The sequence below is a fragment of the Hyla sarda genome, chromosome 6, assembly GCF_029499605.1.
Source record: "Hyla sarda isolate aHylSar1 chromosome 6, aHylSar1.hap1, whole genome shotgun sequence".
Taxonomy (NCBI): Eukaryota; Metazoa; Chordata; class Amphibia; order Anura; family Hylidae; genus Hyla; species Hyla sarda.
In genome coordinates, this window is record NC_079194.1 from 285,144,275 (window position 1) to 285,160,256 (window position 15,982).

A 15,982-nucleotide genomic window follows, 5' to 3' on the forward strand; every position below is an offset into this window, starting at 1 on the left:
GAGGTATACAGGAAACAAGTTTACTGTAAACTTACAATGTCAGTCACTATTGAATACTTAGTGGATGTGGTGGTATTGACTTTTTGGTTAATCCTTCCAATAACTACACAGAGTGTCACACATGAAATAAAACACCGTAATGCTTTGGGGAAAAGTACCCGTTATATAACGCCCGTTACAAAATTGCGGGCGATCGCGGGGTTAAACGGCCATTAGAAAATCCCTAACGGACGTTAGAAAATCCCATTATAGTCTATGGGATTTTTCGAATAGCCGTTTTAACCCGTTATTGCCCGTTATTAATTACGGACGTTATTTTGTGACGGAAGATAGTAACGGTGCATGCACTATTTCTTCTGTTCAATCACCCCTCACAAAATAACGTCCGTAATTAATAACGGGCAATAACGGGTTAAAACGGCTATTCGAAAAATCCCATAGACTATAATGGGATTTTCTAACGTCCGTTAGGGATTTTCTAATGGCCGTTTAACCCCGCGATCGCCCGCAATTTTATAACGGGCGTTATATAACGGGTACTTTTCATAGTGTGAAAGCAGCCTAAGGTTTACAGAAACACAGACAATGCTAAATGTCACTCTCTGCATTGTGTCTGTCCATTTGTTATCATGCCTCCTTGTTGCTGGCGGGTTTATGCATACAGAGAGACATCTAGTAGTTTATGCCAACTTGTCAATTACACTTTCCCAGCGATCGGACCCCCCTGGGATCTATAACTTATCCCATATCCCTTGAATAGTCAATAAGTTATCTTTCACTACAGAACTCCTTTAAAACTACAAATAATGGTGCAAAAAATGAGCCTCAAACAGCCCCTTAGACATAATAATTAAAAAGGTTATAGGGGTCAGAATAGGGCGTACTGATTTACGGTAGTTAAAAACAAGTTAGGATAAATAAAGAGAACATGTCAGTGTTGGGTTCACCTTTTTGCCATACTGTTTTCAATCAGTTTTTTTTAAAAGAAAACCGTAGGGCAAAAAAAAAACGGATGGAACAGTATGGGGAAAAAGTAAACCGTATGTGTTTTTAAACTGTCTACTGTTTTTAAAAGTGCATACAGTTCCGTCCTTTTTTCTAAAAAAAAAAAAAACATACGTTTTTGAAAATGTGGTCCATTTTTAATGGGAGGGGTGTTGGGTGGGGACTTTAGGATGCAAATGCGCATGTGCAAAGTAAAAACCGTATACGGTTTCCCTATGAAACTGTAAACATGTTTGTTTCCCATTGACATCCATGTTAAAAAAAAATGTATGCGGTTGCAGTACGGTTTTTAAACCAGAGTCAAAACCGCGGTTGACCACTAAACCGTACTGCAACCGCATACATATTTTTTTAACATGGATGTCAATAGGAAACTCACATGTATACAGTTCCATTTGGGAAACCGTATATGTTTTTTACTTTGCACATGCGCATTTGCATCCTAAAGTCTCCACCCAACACCCCTCCCATTAAAAATGGACCAAATTTTCAAAAACGTATGTTTTTTTTTTTTTTTATAAAAACGGACGGAACTGTATGGACTTTTAAAAACAGTATACAGTTTAAAAAACGCATACGGTTTACTTTTTCCCATATTGTTCCATCCGTTTTTTTTGCCATACGGTTTTCTTTAGAAAAACTGATTGAAAACAGTATGGCAAAAACGTGATGTGAACCCCACTGTGTAAAAACGAAAACCGACCAAACATTTTTCAATTCCCACCATTGGTTGTACCTTCCATGGTCAAATGAAAGGTGTTATTACAAAGTACAACTGGTCATGCAAAAAAATTAAATAAAATAAAAAGTCTGTATATGGTTTTGTGGATGGAAAAATAAAACAACTATGGCTAATAGAAGACGAGGAGAAAAGAAAACGAAAATGCAAGAATAAAAATAGGCTGGCTGTGTGCTCAAGGGGTAAATGTCAAAACTTAATTGGTTCAAAATACAGAAAAACAATAGAAAAAAGAAGGTTCATTATAAAAGATGAATCTAATGACCTGTACAATATATCCCTGATGCTTGGTTGTTACCCGTAGTGTTCGTTTAATTGTATAACTGTATAATAGGATGGAGACTGCCCTCCCTTTGACTCTTTCTTGACAGAAGGGATTATACTCTTAATCTCTATGATAATAGGAAAGCCTCGTCTTATATCACTTCATTAGCGGTATAATGCGGTTCTTGTAAGAGCCTTGAGGTCACGTCTTGTAAACAAACCAGAGTTACGGTTAATGATGTTTACTGTTAGAATGCATTCACACCTCGTTTTTTACATACGGGTGCCGGATCCGGCTGGGGGAGGGGCAAACCGGGTGCTCCCGTACCCCAGCCGGATCAGCCCGTGACTCCATTTACTTTAATGAGCCGACCAGAGTCATACGGTGACTCCGGTCGGCTCAGTTTTGACCCGTATCCGGTTTTGGACTGGACCTAAAACCGTAGTATACTACGGTTTTAGGTCCGGTCAGGAAACCGCATACGGGTCAAATCTGAGCCAACTGGAGTCACCGCTTGACTCCGGCTCATTAAAGTAAATGGAGTCACGGGCTGATTCGGCTGGGGTACGGGAGCACCCCGTTTGCCCCCCCGTTTGCCCCTCCCCCAGCCGGATCCGGCACCCGTATGTAAAAAATGAGGTGTGAATGCAGCCTTATATCAGTGCGTTTATCATTCTATTCCCTTAATGGGAGAACCTTATGTATCTTTTATGAACACATCCCTAAATATTTAGACAATGGTGAACTTGCACTCACCGTCCATGTAGTTCATTTTCTTACGGGATCTCCGTGCGGCAGGGAGACATGTCTCCCTGCCGCACGGAGATCCCGTAAGAAAATGAACTACATGGACAGTGAGTGCAAGTTCACCTTTTTCCAAGTATTGTTTTTTCTTCTATTTTTTCGTAACTTAGCACCCCGACAGTATCATCATTTTTCAGCTTCGACCACTGAACACATATAAGCCTGTGAAGAAATATTGTAGAAAAAATTGAGGGCACTCACGATTTCTGTTGCTGTGCAGATTTCTTTATTTCGAAGTGTCTAAAATGTCCATATATCCATTTTCGGGACGCCGGAGCAGAGTCAAGCTAGAGCTGTGGTAATAGCCATATCTCGCCTCGTCTTCGGTGCTTCATCAGTGTGGTCTGATGAAGCGCCGAAGATGAGGCGTGTTATGGCTATTACCACAGCTCTAGCTTGACTCTGCTCCGGCGTCCCGCAAATGGATATATGGACATTTTAAAGGGGTACAGAGGATAGGGGATAAGATGTCAGATCGCCGGGGTCCCGCTGCTGGGGACCCCCGGGATCTCTGTTGCTGCACCCACTTGTACGGCTTCTACCTCACACCGGCAACGCTGGAGGCTTCAGATCCCGACCAAAATGGCGGACGAGCGTGACTTCACGACTCCGCCCCGTGTGACATCACGCCCCGCCCCCTCAATTCAAGTCTATGGGAGGGGGCGTGTCCGCCATTGTGGTCGGGATCCGAAGCCTCCAGCGTTGCCGGTGTGAGGTGGAAGCCGTACAGGTGGGTGCTGCTGCCGAAATCCCGGGGGTCCCCAGCAGCGGGACCCCGGCGATCTGACATCTTATCCCCTATCCTTTGGAACTGCACAGGTAGCGTAGCACAGAAAACCCTAATAATGTGAAATGACACAGGGGAAAAGTATTGAACACGCATACTGATATTTATGTAATACTTTGTACAAAAGCCTTGTGTTGCCTTGGTAAGGAGGGCTTTAAAGGGGTACTCCGGTGCTCCCACGTTTTGAATGCCCCCTCCATACATGTCTATGGAAGGGGGCATGTTGTGACGTCGAGAGGGGCCGCAGGAATCAAGTGTTTGTTTAGAACGCCGAGTAAACGGGAGATCGCGGGGGGGGGGGGGTTTGGGCAGCAGCGGGATCACCTAAATCAGACATCTTTTCCCCCATCCTTTGTATAGGGGATAAGATGTCTAGCAGTGGATTACCCTTTTAAGAAGCCTCCTGTATGGAAATACTTGTTGGATTTTGGCCCATTTTTGCACACAAACAGTCTTTAAATCTTGAAGGTTCTGTGGGCCTCTTCTATGAATTATGATCTTTGGTTCTTTCCATAGATTTTTAATGGGATATAAGTCAGGTGATTGACTGGACTTTATTTTCTTTCTTTGGAACCATTTTTCATGGCGGTGTGTTTAGGTTCATTGTCTTGATTTTTTTTCACATTCAAAAGAAATTTTATTAACAAAGAAATAACAGGAGTACATGAAATCATAGCAACTACTTTGGAGCCCATTGGTCTAAGGAGACCAAAAGTACAAAGGGCGCAGAGTCCAACTGGTACACGCTAACAGTAAAATATAAGTGCATCAAACAAGAAACAGGTGCAATTAGATCCACATTGTCTTGATTTTTGTCAAGAACATCTCGGTAAATTCACCCATTTATCCTTCCTTCAATTATGTGAAGTTTGCCAGAACCATCTGCTGTAAAGCCGCCGCACACCATGATGTTCCCACCTACAAACTTCACTGTTATATGGTGTTTTTAGGGTTATGTGCAGGACCATATTTCCTCCTAACATGGTGTGTATTACAGCACCAAACAGTTCCATTTTGCTTTTATCTGACCGCACTATATACTCCCAGTACAGTGGTCCCTCAAGTTACAATATTAATTGGTTCCAGGACGATCATGGTATGTTGAAACCATTGTATGTTGAAACCATAACTCTATGGAAACCTGGTATTTGATTCTGAGTTCACCAAAATGTCATCCAAAACTAGGAAAAAGTGAGAATTAAACAAAAATACGTAGATAACTAATATAGATAAAGCAAGATTTTTCGTGCTGAAAAAGCCCCCCTCGGCTTATACTCGAGTGAACTAAAAAAACAAATATACCAGTGGAGGGGTGGTCCGGGCCGTCCATCTTCGTTGCAGGGACCGTCCGGTGGGGAGGGTCAGGGCTTTCCATCTTAACCGGGAGGCCCTCTTGTCCGCTCCGGGCTGACCCCGAACTAGTGACGCTGCATTGACGCCACCGCGCAGGGACGTTCATGCGCACGGTCACAGACGTCTGATGCGCATGGACGTCCCTGCACGTCATCGCCATCGCAACGTCACTAGTCCGTGGCCAGCCCGGAGCGGAGAAGAGGGCCTCCTGGTGAAGATGGACAGCCCGGAACAACTAACCCTCCCCACCGGACAGTCCCTGCAGCATAGGTGGTCGAATATGGACAGCCCGGTGAGTAGAAAACAAAAGGGGGGTCTGGATGATGACGAGGGGATGTTGACGAGGGAGATGATGACAAGGGCGATCATCACCCTCATCATCACCCTCATCATCATCACCCTCATCATCATCACCCTGTCATTATTACCCTGTCATTATAACGTGGTGATAATGACAGGGTGAAGATGATGAGGGTGATAATGACAGGGGTGAAAGATGACGGGGGTGTTAATGACGGGGGTCTGGATGATGACAAGGGGGGGATGATGTATTTCCCACCCTAGGCTTATAGTAGAGTCAATAACTTTTCCTAGGCCTCGGCTTATATTCGGAACGGCTAATACTCGAGTATATACGGTAAGTAGATAATGTAGATAAAGCAAGTCCTTACATATAAAAGTAATAAAGATCTGCTGGGAGCTGTAATCACTGTCTATGTAGAGGACAGGAGCTTCTTCAGGGTCCTGTACAGAACACACAGTGTCCTAAAAAGTAACATGGAGCCGTCCTCACCTGGTACAGGTAGAGTACAGAACATGCAATACCTCCCTGTACTGTAGGAGGCGCTACCAGACACCAGTCAGTGCATGCACTTCAGTAATACAAGGGTTTTACCAGTGAATGCTCATTCTGACCATTGTACAGTATGTTGAAACTATTATGTGTTGAGGCCATTGTGGCATTATAAGTTTACATGAGCTTCACTATGCTTTTTATTCAGCAATGGAGTTATGCTTAGTGACGTGTTTTACATATTGCTATTTATATGGCTACTATACTTTTCATATACAGTGACCCCTTGGCCTACGATGGCCCCAACATACGATAATTTCAACATGCGATGGCCTCTCAGAGGCAGCATCAACATACGATGCTTTTGTATGTCGGGGCCATCGCATAAACGGCTATCCGGCAGCGCAGACTGTTTCAGCTACCACTGGATAGCCGTTTACGGTGCCCCGTGTGGTCCGCCGACGATCACTTACCTGTCCTCGGGGCTCCGGCGCGTCCTCTTCGGGATCCCCTGCATCGTCGGCGCTCTCCATCGTTGTCATCACGTCGCTGCGCACGCCGTCCCGTCATCCAATAGGAGCGGCGTGCGTAGGAGCGAGGATGCCGGGGAAGCAGAGGCCTTGCCGGAGCGTCGGGGACACCCCGGGGACGCGGCGACAGCAATGTACGGCGACATCCCGAGCAGCGGTGACGAGCGGTGACGGTCCGGAGCGGCGGGGACAGGTGAGTACAACTTCCTCTAACAGTGGTCTTCAACCTGCGGACCTCCAGATGTTGCAAAACTACAACTCCCAGCATGCCCGGACAGCCAACGGCTGTCCGGGCATGCTGGGAGTTGTAGTTTTGCAACATCTGGAGGTCCGCAGGTTGTAGACCACTGTCCTATACTTTACATAGCACAGATCCCTCAACATACGATGGTTTCAACAAACGATGGTCCGTTCGGAACGGATTACCATCGTATGTTGAGGGACCACTGTACTGAATCTAAGTTTTATTCACCCGCTGTATTTTACATATTGCTATTTGTATGGCCACTGTACTTTTCTTATACTGAATCGAAGTTTCATTTAGCTGCATTTAGTCCTTGCATGTTGTTTTTGGTTTATTTGTAAAGATTTGACATGCTTTCTATGCTTTGACATTCTTAATCCAATAACTGCAGTGATCAATCCTTTTCCCCCTGAAAGGTAATAAGTTCAGTCATTTATAGCATTATTGGATGTCATGTGGCTGTGTGCTCGTGTCTATTTGATGGGTAAGCTTTGCTAAAAATATCCATAAGCCCTCAGTCACCTGGTATGTGACAAAAGGTGTGCGGGGGGTTTGCATTGATATTTACTGTATGGAATTGCCTATGGCTATGCTGTCCTATTCACAAACATACACTAATAAGTATACTGGGAGATATTTTGTGTCCTGGGGGTATTATGTGCTACTGTATGGCTATGAAGAGACATCCAATGTGTTGAAAATATCCATTAGATGTTAGGAGGTACTACTGACATATACCCTCTGATGAAAAACAAAGTGTGAACAGAGCTTTACCCATCAAAACCAGTAGTGAGTCCAAAAGAGGTGCATATCATTCCATTATACAGTGGTCCCTCAAGTTACAATATTAATTGGTTCCAGGACGACCATTATATGTTGAAACCATTGTATGTTGAGACCATGGGGGAGATTTATCAAAACCTGTGCAGAGGAAAAATTGCCCAGTTGCCCATAGCAACCAATCAGATTGCTACTTTCACTTTGCAGAGGCCTTGTTAAAAATGAAAGAAGCGATCTGATTGGTTGCTATGGGCAACTGGGCAACTCTGCATAGGTTTTGATAAATCTCCCCCCCATGACCTGGTAATTGATTCTGAAGCCACCAAAATATCATCTAAAAATAGGAAAAAATGAGGATTAAAGATAAATAAGTAGATAACTAATATAGATAAAGCAAATCATTACATATAAAAGTAAGAAAGATCTGCTGGGAGCTGTAAATCACTGTCTATGTCAGTGTTTCCCAACCAGGGTGCCTCCAGCTTTTGCAAAACTACAACTTCCAGCATGCCCGGACAGCCTTTGGCTGTCCGGGCATGCTGGGAGTTGTAGTTTTCCAACAGCTGGAGGCACCCTGCTTGGGAAACACTGGTCTATGTAGAGGACAGGAGCTTCTCCAGGGTCCTGTCCTAAAAAAGTAACATGGAGCTGCCCTTACTTGGTGTCCAAAGTAGCAGCTAACCCATGGCAAAGGTAAAAGTAGTACAGAACATGTAGTACCTCCCTTTACTGTAGGGGGCGCTACCAGACAGGAATTCAGTGCATGCACTTCAGTAATACAAGTATTTTACCAGTGATATGCCCATTCTGATTGGTCGGTTCTTCCAGCCAGTGACACGTTTCGCAGATCTGGACTGTCCGTAGCATTGTATGTTGAGTCTGGTTTCAAGTTACAATGGTCCAGAAAAGACCATTGTATGTTGAAACTATTGTATGTTGAGGCCATTGTAAGTTGAGGGATCACTGTACTTTATGTTGCCTTATGTTACACCCCTGCTTTTGGCTTACCTAAGTGTGAATGAGGCCATTGGTGTGTGTGACCCCCTGACAATCAGCAGAATAGAGGGGAGCGCTGCAGATCCTTTTTTTTTTTACTCATGCACAGCTCTGTACATACAAGTATACCTGGTACTACTACTCGGTCTCATTCACTTAAAGGGGTACTCTGCCCCTAGACATCTTATCCCTTATCCAAAAAATAGGGGATAAGATGTCTGATCATGGGGGTCCCCAGGGGCGGAACCCCCGGCAATCAGACATCTTATCCCCTTTCTTTTGGATAGGGGATAAGATGTCTAGGGGCAGAGTACCCCTTTAAGTGAATCTCCCTGCAGCACCCAGTGTTCGTTTAGAGCATCGGATGCAGCGCCGTAGGCTCGTGACGTCACGGCCACGTCCCCTCAATGCAAGTATATGGAAGGGGGCCTGACAGCCGTCACGCCCCCCTCCCATAAACTTGCATGGCTGTGACATCACGAGCGGTGTGACCGTGACATCATGAGCCTCCGCCCCGCATCCAGCATGGAACAAAGTTCGCTCCGTGCACCGGATGTCTGGGGTGCTGCAGCCGAGATCGCAGGGGTCCTCAGCAGCGGGACCCCCGCTATCAGACATCTTATCCCCTATCCAAAGGATAGGGGATAAGATGTTTTTGCCCGGAATACCCCTTTAAATAAGACTTTACTGTCACGTAACTAGAGCAGCAGGATACGTTAAAGACAATCTGGACTCGGGCAGCAAGATCATCCACTTGCATCACATACAAGGAAAACCAATACAAACTGGTGATGTATTGGTATCTTACCCCGGATAAGCTACGGAGCTTGTTTTCACACCTGTCCTCTGCTTGTTGGAGATGTGAGAGGGAAACTGGTACCCTTCAACACATATTTTGGGACTGTCATAACCTGAGACACTTCTGGCTAGAAGTGCAGTCTTTAATTAGAAAAATCACAGGAATTCATCTTCCCCTAGATCCAAAAACATACCTTTTGAACCTTATGCCAGCAGGTATACAAAAACATCTGTCGAGACTTATCTTGCACATTTTGACTGCCCCTAAATGCCTCATAGCCAAAAACTGGAGGCAAACCAACGTTCCACCTTATCAAGCCCTTTTGGAAAAAATTAGGCACATAAAAAGAATGGAGCATTTGTCAGCTCTTTTCGATAATAAAGTAGAGGCCTTTTTGAAGGTATGGCGGCGTTGGGAGGATTACGAAGACTCCCTGAGCTCCGTTACAAGAGCCTGACCTCTCCTTCTCTGCCTCTCCACCGACCACGCATGACTTTCCTTTTTCCTTCCTTTTCTTTCTTTTGCTTATTTCACTATACCTAGTCTTCTTTCATCTTTTCATATTTTACTTTTCTTTGTCACACTTATTTCTTTTTTATTTATCTGACATGTACTTTTGGAAATTTCCTGCATCTCTCGGGAACCTAGTTGAGATTTCGTATGTAATGACAGTTCTATTTTTACTACATTATAACTCCTCTAAAGGGCATAAAGTCTTAATGAGCTCCTATCTTAGGACGTTAAAGGGGTATTCCAGGTAAAAACTTTTTTATATATATCAACTGGCTCCAGAAAGTTAAACAGATTTGTAAATGACTTCTATTAAAAAATCTTAATCCTTTCAGTACTTATGAGCTTCTGAAGTTAAGGTTGTTCTTTTCGGTCTAAGTCCTCTCTAATGACACGTGTCTTGGGAAACGCCCAGTTTAGAAGAGGTTTGCTATGGGGATTTGCTTCTAAACTGGGCGTTTCCCGAGACACGTGTCATCAGAGAGCACTTAGACCGAAAAGAACAACCTTAACTTCAGAAGCTCATAAGTACTGAAAGGATTAAGATTTTTTAATAGAAGTCATTTACAAATCCGTTTAACTTTCTGGAGCCAGTTGATATATATAAAAAAGTTTTCCCCTGGATGACCCCTTTAAATACACAATCCTATATGCCTGATTCTGATGGTTTGCTAACGAGACTGCTCTTGACTTGTTATTGTCATTTCTATTTTTTTTTATTGTTTTGTATTTTATAAAAACCTGATGAAAACAATAAATAAAACCGTTATAAAAAAAATAAAAAAAACTTCCTGGCCAATCTACCAAGCATTTATTATTATGAAATATGAAAAACTCATTTGTTAACATGTCTGTAGTGAATTAGAATGATGTGAGCAATACTGTACGGCGCACTCAAAATTGCGGAGAAGTGGTCTTCTAAATTGGGGTGGTCTTCTCAAAGAAAACAGTTTGTATAATGTGTGGTAGACTGGAAATCCATCACATGAACTGGAAGTGTTTACTGCTCCATAACTAGACCTGGGTTTAGTGGGGTTTTCTATGCAGTTACTTGAGGAATTAGTATTAGCTGCACTAGACAACACGTGTAATTCAGTCGTTTGGGATATTATCCCTCCCTCGGTGTCTGACTACCAATATCTTAAAGGAAATCTGTCAGCAGTTGTGGTGACTGGGGTTTTGCAGTATGTAGTAGGGTCCTGTGGTATTAACCCTGGGGGCAAGATGTTGTTAACCCCGTAGTGTTCGTGACGCCAGGATGTGGTTATTCCGGAATGGTAACCACGTCAACCAACCCAAAACGGTTTTGTAATAAAGGAATGTCCACAACAAGGATTCTGAATAAACTGGAACTTTTACTTGAAATGCTTAGGGAAAAGTCTTTACAATGATGCAGTTCCTTCAGAGACAACCGGGACACAGGATACCTCGCAGGCTTGCTGGGACTTGTAGTATTGAGATGATTTATGCAGGCCTCTGTGCTGCTAATATTATTCTTGAGTTGAGTAGTAGTCACTAGAATTGTAGACAGAGCTTGATAACTCACGTTTTGAAGTGGCTACAGGTTCTTTAGGCTTTGGCCTAGATGAGAGGAATTTAGATAGTACAGGTATTGTGCTTGGGTGAAATCCAGGAGATAAGAGAGTTTCGAGTAGGGATCGACCGATTATCGGTATGGGCGATATTATCGGCCGATAATCACGATTTTGGGCATTATCGGTATCGGCAATTATCTTGCCAATAAGCCGATAATGCCCCGCACCGCCCCCACCGCACCGCGACCGCCACCCCCTCGACCCGCCGCACCGCACCCCCGACCCACCGCACCGCGTCGCACCCCCCACCGTGATGCTAGGCGGTATGGATTTTTTCCCATACCGCTATACCGGTCGGGCCCCTCCCCCACCCTCCGAGTCAATAAAAAAATTAAACTTACCCGTAATGGGGGTGGTCCAGGCCATCCTTCCTTCATGTAGTGTCCAGGGGCGTTCCGGGTGGAGGGTGGTCCGGTCCGGGCTGTCCTTCTTCTCCCACGGTCTTCTTCTCCACTCCGGGCAGGCTCCGGCCTAGTACGCTGCATAGACGCCGCTACGCCATGACGTCAGGTGCGTCGCTGCGCACGGGCGTCACTGCGCAGCGACGTCTATGCAGCGTACTAGGCCGGAGCCTGCCCGGAGTGGAGAAGATGACCGCCGGAGAAGGACAGCCCGGACCGGACCACCCTCCACCCGGAAGGCCCCCGGACACTACATGAACGATGGATGGATGGATGGATGTCCCGGACCACCCGGACAGGTAGGGGAGAGAGAAGCGGGTGGTGGCGGCAGTCTATGGCCCCGCAAAAGCCACTGCAGATCATTGATTTAAAGCGCCCGCTTTAAATCAATGATCTGCAGCGGTGTCGCAGGGGGTTAAATAGCCGATAACTTATACGGGAATATCGGTATAAGTTATCGGCTATCGGCCCTAACCTGCACCGATTATCGGTATCGGCCCTAAAAAAACGATATCGGTCGATCCCTAGTTTCGAGACTACAGCCCCTTATATACTGGGGGGCTGGACAAAAGCCCATTGGTTGCTAAGCCTGTGGTTCCTGTGCACATGGAACTCTGGGTATGTCACATGACAGTGTTTCACATGACTAACACTTCTGTACACATTTGTACAAACGTTATACATATGGTCAATGCATACACAATATATACAATGCATTTATATGAGACAATAGAAGGTGAGCAAAGGGGTGAACCCTGCAGGAGAGCCCTATGGACTGCAGGGACTCTTCCTGAGGGGACTTAGGAAGGGTACAGGACCATGTCCTGTACCGGGACATCACAGCAGTATCAACCGCACTAAAGCCGTCAAACAGGCTTGTAGTGCGGGTGATGCCGATCAAAACGATACTCACAGCGTCCAAATTCGCCCAACCGTTCCGCCGCAATTCGTCTTTTTATTTTTATGTAAATCAGGGCCTTGGGGCATTGGCGGAGCTCCGCACCGAGCTAGGGGCACGCTGACGCATCTTCGCCGGGCGGGCACTCCGCCCAGCTCATCCATATTCATAACCCCCTCCCTGCTTTTGCGCCCTGTGTTAGTGTACGGCGCATGTGGCGCTTCCCTCCATGTTAGTGTATGGCGCATGCAGGGAGGCTATGAATATTCATGAGCCGGGCGGAGTGCCCGTCCAGTGAAGATGTCGTCAGCGGGCCCCTAGCTCGGGTCGGAGCTACACCCATGCCCCAAGGCCCTAATTTACATAAAAATAAAAAGACAAATTGCGGCGGAACGGCTGGGCAAATCTAGACGCCGTGAGTATCGTTTTGATCAGCATCACCCGCACTACAACACTGTGTGACGCCTTTAGTGCGGGTATTACTGCTGACAGATTTCCTTTAAGACACATGTAGCTCTGCATGAGGCTCCCAAACACCCGGCAGCTGGACATATGACGGTAGGGATTACTCTACAGATCCATAAGACTGTCAATCTACACATAGTGAAAACATACTACCGCTACGTGGCTTTCGGCACAGTGTCATGGAAGGCTATGTGCACACTGTGTCCATTAGATGTATATGTCAGTGTGTGTATGGGGGGGGGGCAGAGCTAAAGGGGGGGAGCTAAAAAGGGGGATGCCACTTAGTCGTACATATGGTCCCATATAAAAAAAAAATATAAAAAAAAAGATACATGGTTTTTGCAGGATCCAGCCGGATGGAATAACGCAGTAGTCTGTGCTATCCTGTCTGGTAAACCCTGATGTATACATCACAAATGGAGGCCAAAATGACGCACTATTCGCCTCTGTCAGGTATATGGGACTCAACACATGCATCAGAAACTATCACAATATGGTGTAAAGTGGAGGTAGCCGCATCGCGTAGCCTCGCGTAGCCTCACAGGCGCAACAATTAGCACTGTAACCTAGAAACAATAAAAATCACTGATACTTTTCTATTTTTTCACAGAGTTTTTCTGTTTGGTTGCTGTTATTATTCGGCTAGCTGGATGTGGATCCTCTGTGGCGTGGACCGTGTTGGTGGACCGGTTCTAGGGTTGCTACTGGTTTTCACCAGAGCCCGCCGCAAAGCGGGATGGTCTTGCTGCGGCGGTAGCAACCAGGTCGTATCCACCGGCAACGGCTCAACCTCGCTGACTGCTGAGAAGACATGGGACAGAAGGACTAGGCAGAGGCAAGGTCAGACGTAGCAGAAGGTCGGGGCAGGCGGCAAGGTTCGTAGTCAAGGGCAACGGCAAGAGGTCTGGAACACAGGCTAGGAAGTGAGGTTATATAGACAGGGAGCAGGTGGAAGCTAGTAGACTGATTGGGCCAGACACCAATCATTGGCGCACTGGCCCTTTAAATCTTAGAGAGCTGGCACGCGCGCGCCAGGACGTGACAGCCGGGGACCGGGACAGGTGAGTGACTTGGGATGCGATTCGTGAGCGGGTGTGTCCCGCTATGCGAATCGCATCCCCGCCGGCAGTGTAAGTGCAGCGCTCCCGGTCAGCGGGTCTGACCGGGGCGCTGCAGAGAGAGGAACGCTGCGAGCGCTCCGGGGAGGAGCAGGGACCCGGAGCGCTCGGCGTAACAGTTGCTTTATTTATTCTATTCACAACTGATACATTTAAAAGGGGTTATCCAGGAAAAAAACTTTTTTATATATATATATCTATATATCAACTGGCTCCAGAAACTTAAAGATTGGTAAATTACTTCTATTAAAAAATATTAATCCTTTCAGTACTTATGAGCTGCTGAAGTTGAGTTGTTCTTTTCTGTCTAAGTGCTCTGTGATGACACCTGTCTCGGGAACTGTCCAGAGTAGAGGCAAATCCCCATAGCAAACCTCTTCTACTCTGTGCAGTTCCCGAGACAAGCAGAGATGTCAGCAGAGAGCACTGTTGCCAGACAGAAAGGAACAACTCAACTTCCGCAGCTGATAAGTACTTTAATAGATTTTTTTATAGAAGTAATTTACAAATCTGTTTAACTTTCTGGAGCCAGTTGATTTATATATATATATATATATATATATATATATATAAAAGTTTTTTTCCTGGAATACCCCCTTTAACTATTATTGGGGTTTCAAGCAGTGATGTTCATTGGCCATATATGCCTCCTATAGACAACAACAGAGAAGGCTACGCAGACATGGTCTCCCCTCTATAATGGATGCCACTGATTGGCTTGACTTGCAGTCGCGGGACCTTCTTTTCCATAGATGTGGGATCCAACTTATCGGGGGGTCACTGTACATGGATCGGACCCATAATGATACGCTAATTATTTCCTATACTGTAGATTATGGGTGATTTCTTAAAATGGGAATACCTCTTTAACACTATAAGTGAATAGCTAAAAATTCTGATTTTACAAAGAAGGGATGGACCCTTGTTATGTGTGTCAGAATTTGTCTGGCTAGTTACACCATGGAGTTCCACCAAATGTAATTTTTTCGAAGACATCGCTAGACGTAGGGAGGCAAGGAAAAGGACTCTTTCCAGCAGACACTGAAGTATCCAGAGAATGGTACAGAGTCAATGTCAGCAGAAGAAGTCCAGCATGCTCTTAGATATGCTATATAAAGAGGCTTCTAAAGGGGTACCCTGGTGGAAAACATTTTTTTTTTTATGAACTGGTGCCAGAAAGTTAAACAGATTTGTAAATTACTTTTATTTAAAAATCTTAATTGTTCCAGTACTTATTAGCTGCTGTATGCTCCACAGAAAGTTCTTTTCTTTTTGAATTTCCTTTCTATCTGACCACAGTGCTCTCTGCTGACACCTCTGTCCATGTCAGGAACTGTCCAGAGCAGGAGCAAATCCCCATAGCAAACCTTTCCTGCTCTGGACAGTTCCTGACATGGACAGAGGTGTTAGCGGAGGGCACTATGCTCAGACTGGAAATAAATTAAAGAAAAGAACTTCCTGTGGAGCATACAGCAGCTGATAAGTACTGAAAGGATTAAGATTTTTTAATAGAAGTAATTTACAAATCTGTTTAACTTTCTGGCACCAGTTGATTTGAAAAATATATATATATAGTTTTCCACGGGAGTACCCCTTTAATTCCAAGATGACACATTTTGGGGGATAGGATATGTGTTGCCTGGATTTTATTTTTACTTGAGCCATGTACTGAAATGTTCCTTTTTTAATTTTCATTTTTGTACATTATTATGGTGCTCTTGCCTGGGCTGTTTTTTTTCACAGCAATAAGAGATATGCTTTATAGGAATGGACATAGGCAACAAAAGACAGGAGCTGTCCTATTGACATACATGGGAAAGGTTTCTAGGAATGTTCTGAGACCTTTGAAGATCACTTTCCAGCAGCTTCCTCCGTATCACAGACAGAACAAGAAATCTAT